The following is an 18,163-nucleotide window of genomic DNA, read 5'->3' as shown; positions in this document are numbered from 1 at the left end:
ATAAAAATACCAGATACCAAAATCGGCCCCCACAACTCACTAAGTGAGTGAGTTTGCTAAGTGAGTCTCAGCTGGAGTAATGGGCGGGGGACTGAGGGAAGGTGGTATCTAGGCTCTCGTGAGGAGACCCCACCTCCCTCCTGGCTGTGTGGCATCAACCTCCAGCTTGTTCTCTGGGCCTCAGTTTCTTCATCCATATATTGAGAGAAGAAGTCCCTTCCAGGTTAAAAGTCTCAAGATTCCACTCAGTAGCTGAGCAGTGAACCTGTAGACTAGAGCCGAGCTTGCAGAGAACAGCATGGTTGGTCCGAGTGCCCACAGGAATAGTGGCTGTACCCCAAAGGTATCTCTGAGCCAGTGGGGGAGGGGGCCTGGTCCCTGGGGCCAGCCACTGTCCCTGTCCTTACCTCATCACACACAGAGCTGTCCCAGAAGATGCATCTCCTCATGGATCCCAGGCGGATGTCCCTACTCAGCTGCCCAGTGGAACAGGTCAGAGCAGGAGAGCTGTCAAAGTGGCCTGTGGGACCTGTTTTCTGGGACGTCATCACGCACGGCTAAAGACAAGCTGATCCAGTTCATTCCTCGCTTCTAGGCAAGCCAGCGAACAGACTGTCCCAGAAAGGGAGCCATCTAGCATTTTCTTTAAAAAGACCCAAATAAGGAAACTCTATAACCTCTCCGGTATCTCATATCCCTGCCTTGTAACCTAAATCTCTTCTGATACAATTACAGCTCCTCCTTTCTTGGGCTAATCTCAGACAGAACTATAGGAGCTGGTCAATTCATAAATCTCCCACGTTGGAGATGGGTTATCCTTTTTAGATGTTGGTTGAGGAGTTTATTTTCCAACCTTTAAATTTGCTTTGCTGTCTTCTGCATTTGTGCCAACTTCCTTAACCGGGGAACACGAGACTATCAAAGTTGTAGGGTAACCCTTATTAAAGAGCCAGGAGATTCCTGAGGGGTTAAAAGCAGAACTGCCACGTGGTCCAGATACCCCATTATTGGGTATTTACTGAAAGGACAAGAAACCATTAGTTTAAGAGATCTACATCCATGCAGGGCACCCCAAAAGGTTGCACTGTTCTTGATGGCCAAGAAATGCCAGGCATGGTGGCAGACACTGTAAGTTCAGCACCTGGGAAGCCAAGGCAGGAGAGTGATAAATTGAAGGCCGTCCTGGTCTATATAGTAAGGTGTTGCCTCAAAGAAAATATGGCCGAGAAACTGAAGCAATTTAAATGCCCATTGATTGATGACTGGATAAAGCATTGTACTCATATGGTGCATGGTAAAAAAAACACATGGAATGATATTCTTCTAAAAAATAGGAAGAAAATTTCTGTCTGTGCAAGAAATAGATAAACCTGAAGACAGCCAGAGAAACACAAATACAACCTCATCTCACTAATATGTAGATAATATATATGCATATATATATATATATATATATATATATATATATATTCTTATGGACGTTGAGAGTAAAATGGTGGCTACCAGAAGCCAGAGTGGCTAGGGATCATGCATTGTCACACTTGCATGGAGGAATGAGTTCAGGAAAGCTGCTGGGTACCATGGTGACTACAGTTGATGACAGTCTGCCTCACTCTTGAAAATGCTAAGGAAGTGAACTAAGAGGATTGACTACGTAAGAAAGTAACCATGAGGTGAGCACTTGTTTAGAATAGTGCAAATACATTTCAAAACCTACGTTGCATGTGAGAGACACACACTATTTGATATATCAACTGAACGTCAATTCGGAGAAAAGCGTTTCAAAAACAACAGTAACAAACTATAAGAAAGCCCTTCTGTTTAGAGGCATGGAACCTAAGTGACGGGCGTAAAGGGAGTCCTCATAACACCTCTGCAATGTTTCTACAGCTCTAGGAGCAGCCCAATCCAATAGTTCATGTAGACAATAAAAAGCATAAAAGGATAGAATGCAGTTGTGGAGTTTGCATATCATTAATAGGGTTCTGAAACCCATTCTCCGGCTATTCTCAATGTGTGCCCTAAGCAAACTCAAATGTGTACAATTATCCCTGCAACTGACATTGCCTAATATCTGCTGCACTCCAGAGCCCATGTTAGATGCTGAGAACACAAAAGTAAGATGTGGCTTCTTTGATAAGGAAAACAAACACCATGCAATATAGAATCCAGGAGGATTCCTTCCATCCCCGGGGAAGAATTTGTTCCCCTGGTGAGAGGTACAGCTGGTCCCCTAGAGAAAGATACACAGTGTTGCAGTTCAAATGCATCTTCCAGAATCGTGTAAGAACCAAATCCAGAATGCAGTGGTGTTAAAGGGAGGGGTAATGTCGGTGTTCACAGCAGCGTCTCCATCGGCCAATGCCAGCATGGCAGGGATTTCCTCTTGTAGGGTGGACTTGACCCACTCTCACCTTTCCTTGCCTTCTGCCTGCTACCATGGAGTGAAGCAGAGGAACCATGTAGCTCCTCCCCCTCACATGATGTTCCAGCCTCCAAAATGGAAGGAAATGAATCTCTCTGACTCATACACTACCCAGCCTCAGGCATTTGCTCACAGCAGCACAAAATAAACTGAGGCTTAGACTCAACAGATTTCTCAAAGGTCAGGCAGCCTGTCCCCTCTTTTATGTGGGATCTTTAACCCAGAGACTCCAGATAGGCCTTGTCATCTAGAGTCAGAGAAAACAGCAGCTAAAAGACAGTGGAAGACTTGGGTCATAACAATAGCAGTTAATATCTGCTGGATGCTTAATCTACATTGACGCTCAGGTCTCGCCACACTCCCATGACCATTATGCAGGGGAATGGGGTTAAATGACTAGCTTAGGGTGACCTGGGGCAGGCTCCTCACTTTCCAAGTGCCCTGGTTACCACATTCCTGTATCTGTTCTCTGCCCTTCATCAGGGTGACCCAAAAGGAAACTCCAAAAGGCCAAAGTCCTAGTGTCATGTTGAGCCTACAAACTCAGGACTAGCGATCTCTGGGGAAATTTGAGATATCTCTTCTCTCGAGTTCCTGAGCATTTCAAAGGAAATGTGAAGACAAGCAACGCCACCACCAGGCTTGGTCTTTCCTGCTTGTGTCCCCATGGCCCTCATGGAGAAAAGGGGCCCTGTATTCGGGAGTCCTGTATACTTTAATTATCCACTATTGTTTTTGGAAGGGGTTGTCTTGTCTTGGTCACTGAAAAACACAACGATGCTTTCAGAGACACACAGTCAAGTAAAAGAAAGTCTACACTACCCTGAGTCCTTTAAAGATGTCATCATGGTGCTGTGAGCACAGAGAAGGGAGACCTGGACTCTGACAGAGAAGAAGGGAAAGGTTAGAGGAAGGAGTGGAAGGAGAAAGGATGGGGAGATGGGAATGAGAAAGAAGGAGGGGCAGGAAGGGTAGGGTGAGGAAGGGAGATGGCATAAAGACTGAAAGGGAAGGCTTTCTTGAGAAGGCAGTGTTAGGGGCTCACTATGGCGTTTTCCATATAGCCAAGATGGTAACAGCTCTGTGAAATGAAAGGCAAACAAAAGCCTACAGACGGCTGGTGCTGGTTTGGTGTAGCTGAATCAGGGATGTTGGATGCCGAACCCAACAAAAAGGAAGCAGTGAGGTTCTCTTGTTTCTAGAAGTAAAATGTCAGTGACCCAGGCTATACTGCAAACACACACACATGCACACGCGCGCGCGCACACACACACACACACACACACATGCACACACACACAGACGCATGCACACACACACATGCACACACACACACACGCACACACACACATGCACACACACACAGACGCATGCACGCACACACGCACGCACGCACGCACACGCACATGCACATACTGCAGGTAATAAAATATAAACAAAATGCTTCCTCCTTAGAACACCACCTCTCCTTAGAAAACTCTGCTTTAAGAAGAGGGAACCAGAGAAGCCAGAGTTGGGAAAATGTCTCCCCGCTCTCACAGAGTAGAGAAGTGAATCAGACACAAGCTTGAATAGAGAAGTAGAATGTCCAGAATCTTAGTGTGGTCTGGTCAAGCTCAAGAAGCACATCCATTAGGATTCAAAAACTGAAGATTTGGGAGGGAAAAATCTCCAAATTTTGAGATACACCTAAAGAAAAGGGGGAAAGGAAAGGGTGGATGGTAAAAGAAGATGCAAACTTTTAGAAACTTATCTTAGGGAACAACGCACATTTCTAGTCTACATGTAAGAAATATTATAGTCACTACCCTGGAGTTGCACTTGATTGTGTATACACTCTGTGTGTTTGTTGTGTGAGTGTAAATCTAGGTTTTACACCATGCCCTAGCTCTAAAAGACCATGCCTTGTTTTGGTTCCTGCATGCCAGTTCCCTGCTTGAAGTCTTAGGAGCCCCACAGACGGTGGGTGCAGACCTGGCAGGTGGTACTGGAAGTCATCAGCATTGATATTAACTAACCTTACTTTAGGCGTCTCTGAGCTCTGACTAGTCTGAAATGCTAACAGTGGAAAGTACCTGCTAACAGTTGAGGAAGTGTGGCCAGACTTGGAAAATACGCAGTAATGTTAAGAAAAGCCCAACCACATCCACCATGAGCCATGAGAAGTGAGAGAGCTTTGGGCACCTGAGATAATGGCCCCTGTTGTTCCCCTCCTCTCCCCTTGGGTACACCAAACATTCAGGACAAGTCCTGTTGCCCTGCTCAGCATTTCTCCCTGTTCACTCCCTAAATTCCTATATTCTAGCTTGAGCTGAAAACCAGTAACCACATTTTTACATTAGCGATGGCAACACAAGCTCCCAGTTATTCTTAATAGTGTGACATTCTCAATGGGCTCATGGAGTTGTTCCTTTAGAGTCTCTGATAACAAGGTCAATTACACACACACACACACACACACACACACACACACACACACACACAGGTGGGGGAAGGAGTAACAGGCAGTTAGCAAATATCTACTGATACCAATTTATGATGCGATGTTTCTTTTGTCAAACTTTTAAGTGTCACAAGAGGGAAATTTCAGTGGCTACACAATGTAACCTAATCCTTGCATAACTGTTAGACTGTATGTCACAAACCCTCAAGCACTTACTTGCTTGCTTCTCAAACATTTGTTAAACCAGTAAACGTACCCAACATAGAGGCGGGATAGAAAATATGGCACAGGAACAATCATTCAATACTCAATCCCAGACAGGGAGACTTAAGACTTATCAGGTGACACCTAGGTCATGGTAAAGGAGATAGAGTTTCAATATGTAGACCAGGCTGGACCCTTACTCTTGATTCTCCAACCTCAGGCTCTGAGTGCTGGGATGCCACTATGCCTGACTGTAATGTTATTTATTTTAAGATTTATTTATTTTTATTTGACATGTATGAGTATGTGTGTCTACACGCACATGTATGCACCATGTGCATGTCTGGTACCTGAGGAGGCCTAGAACTGGAGTTAAGGGTTTTGAGCTGCCCTGGAGATGTTGGGAACTGAATCCATTCCTCTGCAAGAGCAGTAATCGCTCTTACCTTCTGATCGAGCTCTTTAGCTCTTATCAATGTAGTGTCAACAGTCACGGTTTGCACTCTTAAGAAATGCACTTAAAATGGACGAGGCAACTGTGAACCTTAACTCTGAGCTAATGCTATGACCTGTAGATAAATCACTTAAGAAACCACGTTAAGCCTTAGGAAATAAGGAGACAACAATATCAACTTTATACCTGGATATATGGAGAGGTAATATAGCAAGTATATTTCAAATGCTTGACATGATGTCAATCCGATGTAGTGGTGATCAAAATAGGTATTCCCATGGATACAACATGGGAACATGGTAGTGAACAATGGACCCAAGGAGAACTCAGAAAATAGTAGTTGCTTCCATTTACAGGAAAGAAAACAGTCTCCACATGCCACCACATGGCTCACATGCCACTGTGATGTGGAACCGTGTGGTGGAGAGATAGGAGTAAAGGAAAAGCAAAATGGTTTGAGTACTGTCAAGAGAGGTGGAAGTGGAATTAGAGATGTGTGGGGGGCGAGGAACAGCTGGGCTGCTACCTGGGGCCATGGTAAAGTCCTGACCTGTGCTGCCACCGAGGGCTATGTCTGGATCCATGGTCCTGCAGCAGCAGGGGTCTGTGTTGATGTCCATGGCTTGTGTCACCACCAAAGGCCATGTGGACATCTCCGGTCTGGACTTCCACCTTGGACCATGTTAATGTCCAAAGGTTTCAAAGAGCTGCCCCTGCCCCTCAGTGGCACTTAGTAGAGCTGGCCCCACCACTCAGTGGCTTTGGCACTCAGTAGAGCTGGCCCCGCCCCTTGCCAGCTGCATCACTTGGGTGAGCTAGCCAGGGCAGAGCTGGAGAGCTGGCCCTGGTGCAGGAGAGCTGGCAGGTTGACCAACTCAGCTGCTACCCAGGCCCAGATCCAGGGCTCTGTGTTGGCCCATGGCGACATCTACCCACCTGTGAACTGCTGGAGCAAGTGAAGGGGCCTGTCCTGCAGAGCCAAAGCTGCAGGGTCGCCATGACTCAGGGCAACAACAGCACATCTGAGAGGAGTCCCGGTGAGGACCCAGTACTGATAATGTAGCAGAAGCCAGAGGCCTCAAATCATACCAGTGACTCGTTGCAATGAACGTTGGCAAGTAAAGATGTGTGGACGAAAGGGTATAATGTGAGACACACCGTGACATACTGTAGATGAGACCACGACATGCTGAGATGTTTGGTTTTGGGCTTTTTGTTTTGTTACGGTTTTTAATTTTTGTGTTTTGTGGGGGGGTCATTGCAAGATTAGAGGGTAGATACAAAGAGAGGGGGAGATGAGTGGGATTGGGGTGCATGATGTGAAATTCACAAAGAACCAATAAAAAGTTAAAATGATGTAAACTGACCTCAGAGGTTCAAGAGTTCGCTTGGCGTTTGAGATGGTCAGAACCAGACTATGAATCCAAATCTATGTCCATTTGCTACTAGTCTATGAGCCGCATCGCTCTGCTTCTTCTAGGAATAAGAGCTACAAGCCCTGACTTTAAAACCTGTAACATGAGGCTTATTTTACACTGGTTTATAAGCCAGTGAGACAGCTCAGTGGATAAAGACTCTTGCTGCCAACGACTTCCTCATGCTGTCCTCTGTCTCCATGTGCCACATGTGCGTGCACATATACACAGAATAAACATGTAAATAAATACTTTAAAAAATAAATAAAAAACAAAACAAAAAGCTATAAAATATTAACAAGCTTCTAAAATCAAATATTTGTACGAAATTGTAGGGAGAATCAAGACCCCGAAAGCATAGGCAGAGCCACCTGATTAAGAGAGAGCTGAAAAGTCCCAACTGTCACCCTCCGTGGTCAGAGGACAGAAAAAGCACCGGTGATATCGTGATAAAAATCTCCACATGAAAGGCAGTGAGGCAGGGGGACACCCAAAAGTGTCCATGGTACAACTACCCTTCACCATTACAAAGAGGAAACTTAAGAGCCATCAACAAAGTGGCAGGGACAGCTCAAAGCACAGTTTTAAGATGGAGAAAGCTGTTCGTCAATGGAAGGTGTCAGAGCTGCCTTCCCCACCAGGCACTTTGTCTTTGGTACCTGTGACCTCAAGTTCTCCATAAGCAACTTCTGTCTCCCTTGCCCCTCCTTGAGTGAAGGTGACTGTTAGGATTTGAGTCTGAAATGCTCACAGTTGGTCTCCAGATTATGGGCAAGCTTTGGGTCTCTGGCCTGGCTAGCGTTTGGCTCTGCCCAACCTACCTAGATCTAGATGTGAACAAAGCCATCTTCAGGTCCCCAGAACCACTATTACAGCAGTTTCAATCCTTCCCGCCCAGAGAGACGGCAACCTCTAAGGGATGAGTCAAAACAGACCACTCCCCAGCTCCGAAAAAAAGAACCAAAAAAAAAAAAAAAAAAAAAAAAGACCACTCGCCCTTAAGTGGCTCTCGTCCGTTATTTAGCCATAGCCAGAAGAGGAGCATTAGACATACAGGTTACACAGCCTTCCTCCAAAACGCTTGGGACCAGGAGTGCTTCAGACCTCAGAGTTTTACAGACCTAGGGATATCTGCATGACACCTATCCAAAAACAAAAAGATCTGAAATATTCCAGACACTGAAAGTTCCCAAGAATTATGTCGGCACTCAAAAGTTTTGACTCTCACAGCATTTGGGTTTCAGATACTTCAGTCAGGCAGTTGAGCCACTGTGAGCTCGAGCTGCCAAGGAGCTAAGGGCCCCACACTGCTGAAGGCTCACTCACAGTAGAGAAGACAAGGACTCGTGCTAATCAAATTCTGCCCGAGCGACGGCACCTAGGGCAACACGCAGATATCACGCAAATAATTTAGGTAGTTCCCTTCCTCGTTGATTCAGAGACATACCTTAGATAAACGTTAATAAATCTATAAGAATAAGGAACCTGAAAGTAGGGAATTATCTCATCAGGCAACTTCCCTCTGGAAAGCAGAATAAAAGTGAGAGCAGATTATCTGGGAGACTACAGTGCATGCGCACAACTAGCCTGGTACCAGGTCTGGAGCTGTCCGCAGTAGAGGATGCAAGATCTGATGCCCACGCACTTTCAGTTACTAACATGTGTGTGCATGTGTGCGTGTGTGCGTATGTGTGTCTGTGTGTGTATAGATGTGCATGTGCATTTGTGTATGTGTATGTGTGCATATGTTTGTGCGTGTATGTGTGTGTGAGTGTGTGTGTGTGTGTGTGTGCTCTCACGCTTGTGCATGTATGAAGAGAAGGGTAGGGGTCCATGTAGCTTATGCTAAACTAAGAATCAATGCTGCAACCACATAGCTGAGGCTTTGCTGGTTCCTCAATTTAACATGGCAGCTTCTCCTTCCGGGGTAGGTGGGGCTGACCATATCTGAGAAACAGCCTTTGCATAGCTTGTAAATGAGACTGACAGACCGAGTTCTGAAGCTGAGGAAAATGTATTTTAACTCACCACGTGGGTTACTTTCAACTTCTGCTCTCCTACCCACAATCAAAGCAATGTCTCATTTGTAAAAAGTCTTTAGAACACTTACAGCTGGCAATGACTGTCTAGTTGTAGGTACAGGGACTCAGGTGTACACATTAATTTACCCCCGACTGTCAGTCACAACGCACTAGAAAATGTGAAGACCACTGGACTGAAGTCACTCTTAACACCTAAAACTAAGAACTGCTCCAAGAATTTAAAGGAAAAGATCATGTTGTACGGTCTGTACATTGTACACAGATAACAGTCACATGCACAGGACAGAGCTTGTGTGGGGACAACGGAAGGACCTCTAATGAAAACGGTCACATCATGGCTGCACTTCTTATAACTTCAGACCTTAGGTGTGCACGTGCTAGAGTTCATCGTTTGTTCTGGGGCTTTCTCCGGATCCGACCAGACACAGCACTCATTCGGTCATAAAAAAAAACAAAACACACGTGCGAACAAACCCATCGTCAAATATGAAGGTGATGCCAGTATTCACCTCATGGGATTGCCGTGACGACTGGATGCTTTCTTACAGTTAAATATCCCTTAGGGGAAAGCTCAATTCCAAGTAAGGGTGCATTAGCTGTTGTTATTTGGGTGATAAATGAAATTCCTACTCACTGCTCTCCCCCCATGGGGGTGGGACTTGCAATATCTTACAAGATGGGGCTATTGTGCAACTGATGGGAAGACAGATGCAATGATGGAAATTGACAAAGAGAAACAACAGGAAGAGTGAGTGGTGAAGACGGGAAGCTGAGTCAGAAGGAAGCTGAGGAAAACAACAGGAGATGCTGTCTGGGAGCATCTTGGCTTCCACAGCTGGAGCGAGATTCCCTTAGGTGACAGATACCTGGTCAGGATGCAGTGTCTCAGCACTGCAGAAAGCCTTCAGTGTTTGATGTCAGGAGTCAAGGCTGTATTGTTTGGAACTCCCAGAGTTGGCTGACAGATCAGTTATATATTTTGATGGGCTCTAACTTCGACTTCTATTTTTGTGTTGTTCAGTACATGGGCTGAGTAATCTTATTTCACTGGGTATCTGTGAAGTGAGAAACAACCAACCCCCCCCCAAAAAAAATCCTGGGAAAAAATTAACATTAATCTAAACAGTCATTCTGCTATAACATCTGCCATTAGTCATAAAATCCAGTGACTTTATAATCTGAACTTACAATTATTTACTCAAGCGTGAGTTAAATGAGGACATTTCTTAATTTCCTGGATTAGCTTTATTTTGAGAGTTGATTGCTGTATCCCCAGTATGTGCAGAGGGACCTGAACTCCTCAGGTAAAGAAAAAGAAAAGGTGACGTAAAGAAAAAGAAAAGGTGACGTAAAGAAAAAGAAAAGGTGACGTAAAGAAAAAGAAAAGGTGACGTTGGAATTTTCTAAGAACAATACAGAGCGGTTGAGTAGTGTGCCCTTGTGTTCCTTTCACAAACAAAGGACTATCTTGGGAATATGGCTTGTGTACGGATAGCTAGGTAGTACTCCTGTAACTGAGTTTAAAATACAATGACAAACCGGTGTCTTTTATTTTTCTGAAGTCTTGAAGCTGTTGTCCATTTGGCGCTGTGAAGTTAAAATGAAGAGTGGGGCCTTTGAAAAGAAGCAGAGCCCAGCTACAGGACAAGTACTGCGCATGTTCCCTCGGAGCCGTGGCCACAAGGACGCGGGCAACACTAAAACAGGAAGGGAAATCAGAGGCTTTCGTGCTCTGCAACGAAGTCATAAAAAAAAAAAAAAAAGTGACAAACGTTCATTTCAGTCAGTATCTTCTGCAGTTTTGTGCGCCCGGGAGAGAGGCAGCTCTGCTCTGTGGACGCAGCAGGACAGAAAAGAAAAATCCAGAAGATACAATCAATGCAAAGCTGGCCCTAAGGCAGAGCTTTAGGCAAACTTCAGACAGTTTAGAGGAGGAAGCAACGGACAGGGAAGGTAGCGGAGGACCTGTCTTTCCAAGCAGCCCTTGGAAAGTCAGAAGATTCACGGGGAAGATCACCGAAGAAACCGAATGAAAAAGAGTGAAACAGCATGGAACTTTCTGGTGGCTTGCGGTCAAGTGCGCCCAGAACGTGGGTAGGCAAGACGGGGAAGGGGAGGGGAGACATTCAAGTAGAAGGAAGTGGCATGAAATTTGGCTGAGGAAGTGGGCTGAGGCAAATTGGTGAAGGCACATTCTTAGCAAAACTGTTAATGAATCATCCTACCGTTACATGGAATCTATTTATGAAAATCAAAAATCCTTTTGGGTGTCTTACATTTTCTCTCTCTCTCTCTCTCTCTCTCTCTCTCTCTCTCTCTCTCTCTCTCTCTCTCTCTCTCTCTGGTCTTTCTCGTGCGCGCACACACAACTGTGTTAGGCTCTCTGATCTGCTTCCAGGATGAAAGCTTCTCCCAGCATGCTCTACCAAAGGTGGGCCCTGCAGCCAGCAGTCACGGAGGACCTATGACCCTTATGCCCTTGGACCGTAGGTACCTTCAGCCCACTCCTGATAGCTCCAGGCACTTGAGAGGATTCCAAGAGATCATGTGGCTACATAAACTAAGCACTTAAAAGTAACCATATTTGTGGCAGTCAGCTCTCCAACTCTACACGGTCAATCAAGATCAGATGAAACCTGTTCTAAAAAAAAAAAAAAAAAAAAAAAAGGCAGGCGTGCACAAAGGAAACACTGACATTTTCCTTCTTACCACCCCCTAGTTGATACAATATGGCAATGTACACAGTAGTACACTGTTATAAGTTATAGTGGACTAAGCACGTGCAGCTTTGAGGCTGCACAGGTTCTCTTCCTGTTCTAGTTTAAACGCACACACTGGCCATCCTTCTCCAAAAGGTTCCACTGTAGAAGTATCAACCAGGTTAAAGACTGTAATTTGGTTTTCCCAACATTACTGCCCCTTGCACGGTGTAGCAGACAAAGGAGATGAAGTTTAAAACACTCCTACCAATAAACCACCACAGCAAACCTCCGCAGGCAGCAGAACCTGGGTCTGTGCTGAGGCCGGAAGAGCCCTCCTTCCTGCTGCTACCACGAGTAAGAAACTGCTCTGGAGGCCTGGCAGGTGGATGCTTCATCAATTCCAATGTGGTTGGCATTAACTCTGCCTTCCCAAAAGTAAGGAGAAAGTACTGACCTCCTTTCATTAGCTTTCTTTCTTTCTCTCTCATTACTATCTCTGATTCAAATATTTGAAGTACTTTTTTTTTCATTATTTTCTAGGCCTTAAACCTATCCTCCAGAGATCTGTTTTTTGTTTGTTTGTTTGTTTGTTTTTGTCTTTGTTTTTTTAGTTCGTTTTATTTTTTACATTGAAACCAGCCAGGTGAATACTGAAAGTGGAGGAAGATTAATGGCCGGACACCAAAACTTCCAGAAATTCACATTTATAGAAAAATGGTGAATTCCACTTAAACTTAGCTATGCAGATAGCCTTTTTAAAAAGTTCTTTTAATAGAAGCCAATTACAGTAAATTCTTTGTAAATTTGACCTGGATATGTGTGTTGACAAGCCATCGCTGTTTTGTTTCTTTTTTTTTTTTCTTTCTTGTTTTGGGTTATTTTGTTTTGTTTTGTTTTTTGTTTGTTGTGCTATGAAGACTTTTGCTTCTGTTCTTACTTTTAAGTTGTCCTGCTAGAGTAGCTTCTAACAGTCAGAAAGGCAGGTTTTCGGCACGTGTGCTGGACAGCTTCTGTGTGTCATCTGCCCTGGGCTTGACTGAGGTAGTGCTACTTGAGTAAAAGCTGAGAGATGCTACAATACTTCGAAACTGTATGCGCCAGCCACTGAAAAGAATTCCCATTATAGACAGGGCCTTTCCTCCACATGTAAAGAGGCCTTCATTTGCAAGGCCTTCAGCCTTAGCACATAATCCAGACAGCCCTACACGAAGCAGCAGAAGCCAACAACACAAATTGCTTTTGTTTTTAGAAGACCTCTCTCTCACTCTGTGTAGTCAGACAGCACGGGCATTAAGCACCTCATTGTCAGAAGTCACTCACAAAACCAGCTACATTTGGTAACATATGACCTAAGATGTTAACAGATCCACTAACTGACTCTAAGGAAGTTTTTTTTTTTTTTTTAAGGAAAAACAACCACAGAAGCTAAAATTAAACCACCCCCATTAGAGTTACTAGCAGCACAGTCTAAATGATCAATATGCACTTTCCCGCAAACATTTTAAAGTTGACTAAATCAGAGTAAATGGCCTTCCTGAAACAGCAACTGCCAGGTATCAAGACATGGTCTGGCTTTAAAGACCGGGAAGAGTAACTCAGGTTTTTTGGGTTTTTTTTTTTTTTTGTTTGTTTGTTTGTTTTTTTTTTGAGGGGGGGGGGCGCTGATAAATGCAGAGAACTTGGCAAGAACCAAGCCAGAGAACACCCCCTCACACATCCCCCCCCCATACCTCCCACACAACCCCACACACCCAGCCACCCCAGGTGGCTGCTGGTTTCTATTAGAGGGAGGCAAGGCTCACAGGGCTGAGAAGACAAACTCCACAGCACCCAGCAGCAGGACCTAAACCCTTCCAACAAGCTAAGGACAAGAAACAAGTTTACCTTGTAGAGACACTGTCCTCGGTGGCAGCGGGGCTGTGTGGTCAGAAAGCCCAGTCCTTCAGATCTACAGAGCAGCCCTGTCAGGCAGGGGTGTGTGGTCACAGGGCAGGAAGTAACTGCAGTAGCAAATCACCAGGCAGGAAAGAAATAGATTTTGTCTTTATAAGGACATTTTACTCAACATTGTTTTTTCATGTCTCCTCCCCCTGCAAATCACCTGACAACAGGTCACAGTGAAATCCAGAAGCCACCTTCCACTTCCTCCTGTCTAGGAGCATTTTGCCCCCACCCTGGGTCTCTCTCAGCAGGCCCTGGGCTACTTAAGCCCTTCTGATCACAGATAGGGAACGAAGGTCAGATCCCTGGCTGAACTCTTTTGTCTGATTCCAGTTGCTAAAGGCAAAACCCAGGAGCCTACCTACTTTCAGCAGGGAAAAGACAAATTATTCATCTCTAATGAAAGATATAAAGGAAAAGGTGTCAAGTACCTGAGACAAACTGAAAGGGATTTTCATGGGAGAACCTCCCTCTCCCCCCCACCCCATTTGAAACCAATCCCCCTCCCACTCTCTTAATGATGATCATATCAGTATAAATAAAATGATCTCTCTGAGCACAGGGCCCATAAAGAAAGGTTACTATATTATTTACTCGTTCCTTTATTTATAGAACACCCATGTGCTGAGGATCTCTTTAACCCAATTAGAGGGTTCAATTATTCAAACGTTTCCTGTAGAGAACAATGGTGAATCCTACAGGAAGCTATCATCCCTTCAAACAGACTGGATCCCTTCGGACAACCTAATCTGGCTTGTGCCAGCTGAATATTCAGTACAGTCATCTGGATATTTCCTGGTGTCAACGTAGTTCCACCAATAACGGAGATGCTGTCATTTAGCCTTGGGGATGCATGCTACAACTAAGCTCCCAGGTCAGACGGTGAGGATGCCTGATCATTCTACAGGTATCTCTCTGTGTTCTCTAGGAGCCATGACTGCTGCCAATCCAGAGCGTGAATCCACTGACTCCTTGGCCTTTCTGTTTTCCTTACAAAGTTCTCTGTCTTAACTTCTAAGGCTGAGATAAAGCCTTTTGGTTTATCTCTTTCATCAGACCGATAAGGCAACTTTGTACTCAGAAACCCACAGGGCTCCTATTGAGAAAGAGGGTCTGCTAAAGAATGGGAAGACATGGAGAAAGGTTCAATCTTCTCTTTAGCTGGTCCTAAAGAACATTCTAGAAATGGTTCCAGTAAGAACTGACAACTCTGTTTGAACGTCCCAGGTCAGAGGAGTAAGTGGCAGAGGGAAATATTCATATAAGATTGGCTGCATGGCACAGCAGTAAAGTGCTGGGAGCCTCCACTCTTGGGAACAGCCCCCACTCAGGGTTCTACCAAAGAGCGCCACAGATGGTCTCCGCAGTGTTCTTAAGGGTAAAGCGTGTGCTGACGGTGCATCCGCCTGTCTGCTTCTGCACACTTGTGGTTTCAGAATGGAGCAAAGACCCAACAGCCACGCCCCATGAAAAGGAACCCATAAATAGTTGGATTACCTGGGGAACAGAGAACAGGAGCATTCTGTGCGTGGCTTGTGCCTGATCACAGGAGACCCGAGGAATCTATAAAAGAAAGAGAGGAAAACACTGGTGCGTTGGCTCCTCTCGTGTGTGTCTGCCAGAACTGGAGACTAGGACGGAAATAAAGCACAGGCATTGCTCTTAGGGAGGAGAAAGACCAGTGCAGAGAGACGTGTAACTAAATGCTCGGGAGAGGGCTGAGAAGCCAGCATGGTGGGACGCAGGCACAGATTTGAGGAGAGCAGAAGTGAAACTTGCCCTGTTCCAGCTATAATCTGGTTCCGGTCACAATAAGGACCTGGGCCAGGACGGCACCTACACTGGGTAAAAAAGCCACCGTGCAGGTCATTGCTTATCGGCCCCCTAGCTGACACAGTCCCTTCTAGCCTGATCGTCCTGGGCCACCTGTCACTGCCTGGAGCCACATCCTGGATTTCACCATTCAGGTTCCTCCATGGTAATCTCTTCATCTGCGTCTCTCAGTGATGAAAATCCACCCAGGGGTGGGCGGTTGTGGAGGAGGTGTTACACCAGACGTTCCCAGGCGAGGCTGCAAGGCTTTTTCATTCGCGGTTTAAACATTGCTTGTGATGATTAAGCAGGAGAGGAACTTTGAGCTGTATTGTTTTGGGCTTCTCTGTGGACAGTTACACTTCCTTCCGCTGTGTGCACCCAGTAGGGCTCCACCCTCCTACCATAGGCCGGGTGTCTCTGCTGCTCCCTCCTCCACTGAGCTCAGCCACTGCAGTGCCTTGCCTCTGTCCCCCCTGCTCCCCGCCCCCAATTCATCTGGCACCCGGGCCTGCATCTTCCTTATGGCCCCAATCTCAGACCAGACCAATCACACCTGCACAGCGGAGCGGCCCAATCAAAGCTCTGGATCCGGCACCTGGGGTCAAAGGTCAACATTACGGGTGACCTGGTTTCGTGACTTTGGACAGATGACTTCATTTCACTGGCCTCAAGATCTTCATCTAGAAGATGGGGCAAGAGCAATTGTCTGTTTTGCGCACTTGTTGAGAGGAGTAAATGCGCTGATGTGTGGTGGGAAAACTGCCTGTCACAAAATAAGAGCTGGTGTGGGTGTTAGCTGCTCTTTTAGTGTTTATGCCAGGGGCTGGACTAGATCCTTCCCATATATCATCTCATGCATTCCCTGCCTCTAGTACAAGAATTAGATATTGCTTTCTTCAGATTAACAGTGTGTGTATTGGCCCATGATTCAATTCACGGGCACATTTACTCTTCCAAAGTAGTTTTGTCCTATGATCAGATTTGCATACGAATTAGGCTGTCCAATTCAAGAATATTTTCCTTTTTTAAAAAAATATTTATTTATTTTATGTGAGTACACTGTTGCCTTCTTCAGTCAAGCAAACCAGAAGAGGGCATCGGATCCCATTAACGATGGTTGTGAGCCACCATGTGGTTGCTGGGAATTGAACTCAGGACCTCTGGAAGAGCAATCAGTGCTCTTAACCACTGAGCCATCTCTCCAGCCCACAATTCAAGAATTTTTCATCATCCCCCAGAAGAAAAGCAGTACCATTTAGCAGTTACACCGCACACGCACACACGCACACATCCCAAGCCAGCCCCCAAACCCCCACTTCTCTGCAGTTCCCACATCCTCACCCATCCACAATGACTACTTCTGTCTCAATGGATTTGCCTGTTCTCAGTATTTCACAGAAATGGAACCATGGCTTCCTGTACCCTTTGTCTGGTTTGGTTGGGTTTGTAGCCCTGGCCAAGTGCTGAGATTTAAGTCGTGTGGTGCCACGGCCAGCTCTTGTAGCTTTTTGTTTTAGTTGAGCCAGATTTTGGTAGAGAGGCCTGGAACTCCCAATCCTCCTGTCTTAGCCTCCTGAGTAGGAGACTGAGTGTGTTTCTTGATAACCAAACACCCTCGAGTCTTTCTGTGTGTATTTCTGTGTGTCTCTTGCTAAGCATGTTTCTGTGTGTATTTGGTTGGTTCTCTCACTAAGCATGTTTTCACGGCCCATCCGTGTTGTGCCATCTGTCACTACTTTTTTCTTTTCATTTTAAATTATATCCCATGTTATTTATTTTGGGGGTTGTACAGACCATGACACATAAGGGGGGGTCACAGTTTTCAGGAGTCAGTTCTTCTTCATCTAGGCACTGAGAATCAAACTCAAGTCTTCAAGATTGGCAGCAATCACCTTCACCTGCTGAGCCAACCCACTGGCCCTCCGTTCCTCTTCATAGAAGAGTGATGTCCCATGTTTGATACCACACTTTATGACCCCTTAGTCAGTTGGTGGCCATTTGGATGGTACTTCTGCTTTGATGTTTTCAATGCCAACTGGTATACATATCTTGTGTGCCCTTGCTTTTTAACCAAACAAGCATCTGCACATCATTTTAGAAGTTGTGTATTACCCCAATGCTGGTTGGAAAGTACCACTCTCTTGACAATTCTCCTTCTGGTTTCTCTTCCCTGGAAACAACCATTTCCAACAGATGTGGCCTCTCCCCCACTGTAAGCTCCTGACTTTCATATGCCGTGCTTATAGTACCCCTTCGTTGCTTAAGTTCACGTTCACAAAGGTGAATACATACACTTCCTATTTGGAAGTGAATTTGGCCCTCGTATATCACTGTCTAAACCCAGTCATAACAATCAATACTCTGTTTTTATAATGACTGGGAAATGGTTCAGTCGGTAAAGTACTCGCCACACAGTACAATGACCTGATTTCATGTTCCCATACCCTGTAAAGCCAGGCGGGTTGTACATGTCTTTAATCCCAGCATGCCAGCAGGGAAGCCAAAGGTAGAGACAGGAGATTCCAGGAATCTTGAAGGCTTGGCTTACGAAATGAAGAATAAAAAGAAAAAAGAGAAGAACCTATCTCAAACAAGGCAGAAAGCAAGAAGTGACACCTGAGGCTCTCCACTGAGCACTACCTGCACCCTGAGGAGTGCACATGCCTGCATACACACACACTCACACACACACACACACACACACACACACACACACACACAC

At 45.5% G+C, this 18,163-nt stretch overlaps 1 protein-coding gene across 3 annotated transcripts in view; it reads right to left on the bottom strand.

Moving 5' to 3' along the window:
* Lcp1 (lymphocyte cytosolic protein 1) overlaps positions 1-18,163 on the bottom strand; it is a 107,716-nt gene that overhangs the window by 42,929 nt on the left and 46,624 nt on the right. The window contains exons 1-3 of one of the 3 annotated variants that reach the window (XM_006252319.3): positions 15,553-15,713; positions 15,124-15,189; positions 13,570-13,685 (exon numbers count right to left, since the gene is read on the bottom strand). The gene's annotated coding sequence lies outside the window, so the exon portion shown is untranslated. Of the gene's footprint in view, positions 1-13,569; positions 13,686-15,123; positions 15,190-15,552; positions 15,714-18,163 lie in introns of those variants that run through there. The other 2 variants (XM_063274316.1, NM_001012044.1) reach the window with 2 other exon arrangements.

The sequence above is a fragment of the Rattus norvegicus genome, chromosome 15, assembly GCF_036323735.1.
Source record: "Rattus norvegicus strain BN/NHsdMcwi chromosome 15, GRCr8, whole genome shotgun sequence".
Lineage (NCBI taxonomy): Eukaryota > Metazoa > Chordata > Mammalia > Rodentia > Muridae > Rattus > Rattus norvegicus.
This window is presented reverse-complemented; position numbering and strand designations above follow the sequence as displayed.